Source organism: Pararge aegeria, chromosome 14 (assembly GCF_905163445.1).
Source record: "Pararge aegeria chromosome 14, ilParAegt1.1, whole genome shotgun sequence".
NCBI classification, from domain to species: Eukaryota; Metazoa; Arthropoda; class Insecta; order Lepidoptera; family Nymphalidae; genus Pararge; species Pararge aegeria.
In genome coordinates this window covers 7,340,237-7,349,288 of record NC_053193.1, presented here as the reverse complement: position 1 = coordinate 7,349,288, position 9,052 = coordinate 7,340,237, and positions in this window count along the sequence as shown.

Here is a 9,052-nt window from a genome sequence, read left to right as displayed (position 1 = left end):
ATTTATTCGTAAATAGATGCTTATGCCATACAAAATGGCTCAACCAGTTAATCACTTTAGTAACAGTCGGCTGTAATAATAATAATGTAATTAGTAAGTAAAAAATATCCTTGCTCAAAGAAAAATACTTAAGAAACTTATAATATGAACATGGTAGTCACTAATAATAAACAAATTCATAGTACTTTAAGGTATTGATAATAATAATTTAAATTGGTGTCAGTGTCAGTGGCTCTACAATAAGCAATCCCTATTACCCTTTTCATTTTCTATTTTGCTGTCATCATCCCTACTTAGACTTATACCGTCTTACTTTCCACTGCAATGGTACTCCATTAATTTTACGTGCGTCTCGGCCTGTCCTGATAATAATATCAATGTATAAAAAAGATAAATAGCTAGGTAAGTACCTACCTATCAGTAAGTTATTACACTACCATATAAAATGAATAATGCGTGCGTAATAATGAATTACGCGTATAAAACAAACAAGCTTATCTTTTAGTAAAAAAACTTAATCAATCATTTACCTGATTATAAAAAAAATTATCAAATCATTAAAATGTATTTATTAGATAGAGTTTATTGTTACTGTACATTATGAATATACATAAATATTTTAAAGAACATTTTAATGAATCTAATGAAAAGTTAAAGAAACTAGTTAAAGATATTGAAACATTTAATCGAGAGTTAATTGAAATAAAACTGAAGTTGTCTACGCTTGAGATACAGATGTCTGTCATGAGCATAATATACAAGGATATCATGGAACTGAGGAAATTGGTGATTTTAATAAACCCGCACCTGAAACCTATAACATCCTAACTTTCGGATCTACTCCAGTTTATATGTGTTACTTATATTTAATAGGTAACTTTAATGTAAGTGTTAATATGCATTTTTCGTTTTTAATTTGAATAATATGTTAATCACATTAAATCTCTGTAATAATTTGGGAAGATTTTTATAGATTTTCTACCTCAACGATCTCATATCTCTTACTTCCTCATTTTCAACTCAGTTGTTTTATTTAGTCCGGTTAACACTGATCTCTGAAATAATATAACTTGTATTCTGTTTATTATCTTTGATTTAACGTCACCAAAAAACGAAGTCTTTTGCACGTAATAGTTTTATTTTATTTTTATTTTATTTATTTGGGTTCACAAACAACAACACAGTATCACATTACACAATGGTATCCATAGTACAAATAATTACTCACTGCGGCGTCAACTGCGTAAACCACATATTACAAGAAATATTTGTTAATGGGGCTTATTCAAAAGCTAATAAAACATTATTGTTGCAACATTTTCTACAAAAATACAAACAAAAAAAAATATTAGAAGGAGATCTGTAATATTACTTCTTTCGATCTGTATTACTACTTCTTTCGATGTTTCTGTTTTTGTTACATTTTAAATGTTGTGGTATACAAATAAAGAGTTTAATAATAATAATATTATTTATGAATATCTTGTGATCGCAAAACTTTGCCTGTAACAATAATTGATTATCACCCGGAATACTAGTATATAAATTTAATTTTAAGACTATTTTAAACGATCTATGACCAACTTCTTAAAGGCGCCTATTCGCGTAGAAAAAATGTCTATATTATTAAAGTTTTCGTTATATGATTGTGTCATTCTAAATAATGGAGAACGCTTGCCTGCATTGGTGCGACACATAGTAGTAGCAAAAAGCTGATGCATTCGATTCTTTCGTATTGGAGTTCTAAATGGTATTCTATAACAAAGTTTTCGGGTTAAGGTAATACAGTCATATTTATTATGACACAAGTCATATAAGAGAGAGTTGTTGTTTAGTTGGCGAAATTTTTGTAAGAAAGTTAAATATTACAATTTGTATACTACCATCTAGTGGTGAATAGACAGATAATATACTAGTACCTACTATGTTTATTTATCTATCACTAGATGGCGGAAGCTAACTTTGACAACTTTTTATTAAATTAAAAAATATAATTAATCAATAATACGGTAAACTCTTTTACGGTTAACTGTGTCAGACTCTGGAATTCCCTGCCTGCAGACATACGTCAATATCTTCAAGAAGCGTTTGGAAAACCTTTTCTTATCTATGTAATATTATAGAACGTAGTATACTACTTAAATATTTATATACTTTTATATTTAGTATGTATTATATATGTGGAGTATTAGGATTTATGAGTGAGTAGTTTATTATTATTTTTATATATATGTATATTTTAAACATAAATTGCTGCACCAACCCGTTTCTTCGTTTTTCCTAACGTCAAAAGTTGTCTGGAAGAGATCGCTTAAGCAATAAGACCGCCTTTGCACGCCTCATTTTATATTCTGTTTATACTGTATTATATGTGTTTACTATGTATACAATTGGTGTATGCAATAGAGTATTCAAAAAACACACAAACAAACGGATTTAGAAAGAATGTATTTTTGTACCTACCCAGTGAGCATTAGTAACATCTTAAATCATTGTTTATATGAGTTAAATCATGAGTTTCATCTTTGCTCTGTCATCAGATTATTATAATTCAGAATTTTAAGGGAAATTACATTGCTACATCTACCTTAATACGTATTTATTTTCCCGGCTTATATACGCTGGAAAAATGAGTACCATTTTCTAGCAAGAAACACTCGTAATATTAACGATAATCGTTAGCCCGCTTTGCCCACTTATAACGTTGGTTTAGCCAACCTTGTCTAAATATGTATGACTATTTTGAAAAGGGTACCCCTAACTCGTTGAGGAATTGCAGTATTCATATGTAATAATGGCTTTATTCCACGACTTTTTATGACTAAGAAATTACTGTGCATAGTTTTCATAAAAATTACGCAGTCTAAAAGGGTCACGGATTTATTAACTCAACAGGAGAAGGTTATAGTTCTAGATAATGTTAAAAAAATAATTCACATACACACACATATACGAGTCCGTACACACATTCACGTGTAAATAGGTGGTTGCTTATAGGAAAACTGAAATATACGTTATTTAAAATAATAATCCCCCCAACAAGCCAGTGGAATAGACTACGGTCTGAAAAGAAGCCTGTGATTTATTGGGCCGTTACTTGTGGATTGAGAACGATTCTCTTCAAACTAAAATTCGAAATAATTGATGCTGAAAAAGAGCGACTGTTGCGTTTGTTGCGGGCTATACTTTTCAGTAGAGTCTGCCTTCCGATCCGGTGGTAGAGTAACTACTATCAGACATACTTGACGTTTCAGAAGTGTTTATAAAATTTGGCCTACGTGAGATAAACGATATTTGGTTTTGTTTCTTGTTGAGATACGAGAACAGGACGTAGACTTATTAAAAGTGCTCTGAGAAATAGCAGACCTGTCTTCCGAATCATCGGTAAAGTCACTGCAGACAGACTTGATATTTCTAAAGTGCTTATAAAATATGTCTACTTCAGATAAACGAATATTGGTGTGTTTTTTGGGAGTATAGAGCGTAGACTCGTTATAAAAAGCTCTGATGCTTGCCAAAACATCAAAAAATTACATGAATGAGAGTGATATAATAGTATACTAAATGACCTGGTGAGAATAGAATAGAAAAACTTTATTGCAACACAACACAATAGGAAACATACAAGAATAATTAAATAGTTCAAACAAACTAAAAAAAACACGCTTGGTATAAAAAACTAAACTAATTTCTTTCTTTTAGTTTATTCATAATAGCGATTTAGTTTTTCTTGATCTATTATTTTTATTAGAGCAAAATTAATCGGTAACCCATCCACCGTTAAAGAGATAAAATATATTTTTTTTTATTCAGTGTGCCCGTCTCTCAAAATACAAGTTCTAATTATTATTTAAAACAGGCCATTAAAAAGTAATAGCTAACGCCCTCTACCATCTAGTAGCTTAATGTTTTCTGTGGAATTTGTTAGGTACGCGAACGCCATAGGTTTTTTACATTTGGGTCTAGATGGCGCTGTAGTAATTAGTAAAAAATCTTATTTTTTATAGTGAAAATTGGAATAATCTTTTCAGATTAGTGTATTGTCATCGGTCCTCGATATGTCTACAAAGTTTGAAAGAAATCTGACCGTTTAAAGTGGGTCAAAATCGCGCCCAAAGAAGTCGGTTACAAACAAACATACAAATGAAGCTATAAAGCGTGTAAAAACAGTAATAGTACTGAGTGCTAGTAAAAAGCTTCATGACACCTAAAGAACATGATCTATTGAAAGTAATCTGAAGTTGTAATTCCATTTCCGTCAGAGCTATCGCAGTCCTCCCTGGCGCAGTGGTGAACGCTGTAGTTTTATGAGTGGAGTTCTTGGGTTCTATCCCCAGCAGGTGCAATTTGGGATTTTTAAATTCTGAATGTTCTTTGGCCTGTTCAAGTAACGAGAAATACGTGCCGACAAGCGATTAAGTATTCCAGTAAGATGCTGCGGAAAAACCGATGAGGGTTATGTGTTTAATATAAGCGTCTAAACAAGCAAATAAGCCCGCTACCGTCTAGATTACATCATCATAGTAGTATAGTAGGTGAGATACTTAAAGTAAAAAAAAAAAGAGTTCTTTTTACATAACGCGACCTATACCAATTTGATATGAACTGAGTGTCAAATAGATTTTTTCATTTCCAGCATAGACCCTCGACCGGGATGCACCTGAGGTCGCCCGGAAAGAGCATCGGCCGTGACACTGGGAACTCGTGACAGTCGAAAGAGCAATGGTGGGGACCGTAATTTGATAATCGCGTTGCTCTTGGTTCGTCGAGTTACGGTGATCCATCGTTGACAGTTGACACGTAGAGGACGTAATCGTTGCTATTGTGATTTGTTGGACTACACACATACAGATTTTTTTTTATCAATCATTTAAAAAAATCATTCCACTAATGATTAAAAACTTTACATTTACTTTTAGCACCAAAGAAACCACCACGGTTTAGCCGTGGTTTCAAACGTCTCGCTAAGACCCAGAAAGGAAATATGTTTACTCTTAATAATATACTTACACTTTAATTTTTCATAAGTTAATCATAACGATATCTTCATTTTCTTTACCCTAGAACCTATCGTATAGGTTTGATTTACTTAAATAATTAGGTTTCCATGTAAAAAATTGAAATCGTTTTAAAGTATTTATTATCGTTATTTTATTAACATATTGTTATTTTACTTCTTTACTGGTAAAATAAACAAAATAAATTTTTTTTTCGTCATATTATGTAATTTTGGTTCTATACTCAGTTTCGTTCGATTCTATTCTATTCTATTCTATTCTATATATTTATATACTTTACGAGACTTAGTAATCATTTATTAAAATTGATGGATTAAATTAACTGTAGTAATAATTATACAAAATAACTAATAGTTAGTTAGGTACTAATAAATAAATATTTTTATATCAGTATAATAAATAAATAAATATACTACGACAATACACACATTGCCATCTAGTCCCAAGCGTAGCTTGTGTTATGGGTACTAAGATAACTGATGATAATTTTTTATGAATAATATAGGTACATAAATACTTATAATATATAGATAAACACCCAGCCACTGAAAAACATTCATTTTCATCACACAAATATTGTCCAGTTGTGGGAATCGAACCCACGGCCTTGAACTCAGAAAGCAGGGTCGCTGCCCACTGCGCCAATCGGCCGTCAATGTAGTATAAATATGGAAAATAAAATATTCTTACTTTAACAAACAGAAAATAGTTAAGATATCAATTCAAAAGTATTTTCAAGTGAGTATAACCTTCTCCAAATTTTTCCTACGTCTACTACTTTCTGTAATTTAGTGAAATTAAAGTGTACCTACTGTTTTTTTAGTGTACCTACGTTATTTCTTAGTTAATTGTATTTAGTTACGTTATTAAAACTTATTGACTTTTGTAAAACTGTATTTTATAACTTAAACTTTTTATTTATAATCTGATTAAATAAGAATTAGCAGGCAATGCAACCTTTGCGTCCATTTCATTCGCAGCCTTCCTCATCTTGTCTGTTTAGCATTTTTCGATCTTACCTCTCGATTGTTTAACAATGGCTTACTTACCTTGACCGTCGACACGTCCGCTATGTTTCAAAATACGCTAAAATCTTTTGCCAAAAGTCGCTGGTGTATATTGAATTTTACCTGCGTTGATAACTAAGCAGCAATGTTACGACATCAAAGACATTTCCACGAGGTTTCTTTTTTCGACACGATTGTTAGCACTGTTACTTCTTATATAACGATCTTTACAAAGGACAAATGTAAATCACTCGCTATCAATGTTTATTAATAGCCTACTTCACAACCATCAAAACTTTCAGTTTTCTTGTGTTGTTTCCGAGTGCAATTTTTAAATAAAATTATTTTATCTATATATCGAGAATCTTATTTCCTCCTAATCTAAATTTACGGTTCGTTATTTTTAAAGATTATTAAAAGTCGCGTGTGTGCGTTGTCTCTAAGAAGGATCTTCGCTCTTGACCATTGATATAGGCAAACAAATATCCGCCTAAGCGTGGCCTACCGTAGCCTTGATTCGGTACGTTTTCCGTATTTCTCCAAAATTGTCATAAATGCTGTTATAGTGTGTTTAAATATTGCACTTACTATTGATTATGAGAATAAATTCTTTGTAACAAATTGAGCTTTGGGAGTAAGATCTTATGCTTAGCATCTAAATACTACAAAAAAAAATGGTATCGATCTTATTATCAAATCTTTGATAATAAGATCGAATCCTTTTGTTTGTTTGAAAGATTTGTGTTGTGGTATACATAACCTTTGTTTGGCGTTATCGCTGAACCGTAATATAGTGCAGTGATCGCTTCCATCTAAAAATATTTTACTTCATTTTTATTTGAGAACTTTAATTGAGTTTTCAAATAAATGAGAATGTGATAGATGATGTTCGGAGGTATCTTCTTTATCCAAAAAATGTTTATGGAGAAATTATAGTGTTTGTTGATTTAAATTGCAAATTATTTCCCACGAATACTCTCGCCGGGTGTCATCGAGCCGAAAACTTACTCGTAACTAAATCCCTTCGTAGCTACATGATTACATCATAAATATCTAGTTTTGTTGTTGTACACTTTAGGTTAGCGGACTCAACATCACCTTTTTTTAGTTATTGCAGTATGTTTTATTAAAATAAGTCGCTACCATGGAATAGAAAAAAACGAGTTATACTTATACAACAGTGACAAGCATCCACCGGCCGGTTTGATTATGTTTTATTTGTAAATATATTTATGTTCATTTTTGGGTTTTTCAGGATTAACCCATTAAATTTTATCAGCGCACTACAGGGCACGGGGCTCGAGAAGAGCTCCTTCTTCAGAACGAGAAGGATTTCAGCCGTAGTCACCGTGCTGGCCATGTGTTGTAAAGTGTTGGTAGACTTTAAACGCCTCTATCGTATAGTGAGGTTTGATTTACTTCAAGAATTAATTCCATAGTTCCATGTAAAAATTTAAATCGTTTTGTAGTATATATTGTAGTTATTTTATTTATAAATTGTTATTTTACTTCTTTAAAGTTAAAATAAACAAAATGAAAAAGCTTTTTTATTGGCGTATTACGTAATGTCGAACGAGAAGGATTTCAACCGTAGTCACCGTGCTAGCCATGTGCCTGTGAGAACATTAAGGAGAACTTCCAGGCAAGTTGCTTCCTCACCTTGTTTTCCTTCACCGTTTAAGCAAGTTAAGTTACGAGGTGCGTGCCGGGGATAGAACTCAGTCGCCGCGAACCGTTAAATAATAAATAAGAAATTAAATATCACTTAGGTGAAGGAAAACATCGTGAGTAATCCAGCATGCCTGAGAGTTCTTCCTAATGTACGCAAGGGCGTGTGAATTCTATTAATCCGCACTTAACCAGCGTGGTGTATTACGGCCTAAGCCTTTCACATTCTGAAAGGAGACCCGTGTCCTGTATTGGGCCGGTAATGCTTTAATAATGAAGATGATAAAGTCTATGGATTTACTCGTGCCTAAGTCGTTGTGGTTGTGTATTTATTCACGTTCCTAGTTCTTGCCTGTTGATAGCCAAACAAAGGCTAATCTAAGTGTTGCCTTGGCCGCCAACATCCCGTCCGCTTTGTTAGGTAATTCCGACTTTAGTTGGCAATGGTCGCAATTTTTGTTAGAGCAAGGACTGGAATGGCTTTATTGACGTTATCATCAGTCTATTAAAGGCCTCCCAGCACCGCTAGCATGGGCACGATTTATCCCCGGCACAATTATATCCCCGGGGAAAGGATAAGAAATTATCTTCTCTCACAGCTTTATAAACTTTCAGAGCACTGGCGCACAAGTGGAAATAAAATCCAAATAATATATGTGTTATAATAAATGGGGGTAAACTTCTATTCCATGTTCCCGTACTTTAGCAGGTGGACACGTTAATTATATCCCTTGTCAGGGGATATAATCGGTGGATATAATATTTATCTCCTGCCCGTGCTAGCCCTGCTGATGTCCTACGAGTGGGAGGTTGCAGGTTCTATTCCCAGCAGAGGCAATTTGAGTATTTCTCTATATTTTTCTGGTCTTAATTTGGTTGCCAAATTGCATGGTGCCAAGCGATTTGTCGTTGAGTATAACTACCTCATTAATTCGTAGTGGATATAAAAAAGAGATCGAGGATAGGATAATGTTATATCAACTACCTATATTTACTCATAGTTATTTGAAAAAACTATTTTGCATTCGTTAGCCCTATTATTGAGGTATGTTGGCCTTATGATTGGTGTACTTCACAGGCCTTTTATGAGAACGTTATGAAAACTCTCAGGCATGAAGATTTCATCACGGTGTTTTCCTTCACCATTAAAGCAAGTGATATTTTAATTACTTAAATTAAAACGCACAAAAGCAAACTCTGAAAAGTGTACTTTTGTGCGTTGTGTGCGTTTTGTGCGTTCTGAGTAGAGCTGTGTGTCGGGGATTGAACTCTGTCCCTTCCAAAGGGAAACCTAGCCTTACCCACTAAGCTGTCACAGCTGTGTGTGAGTTACCGAAATAATGTTAAACTGGGCTAAAC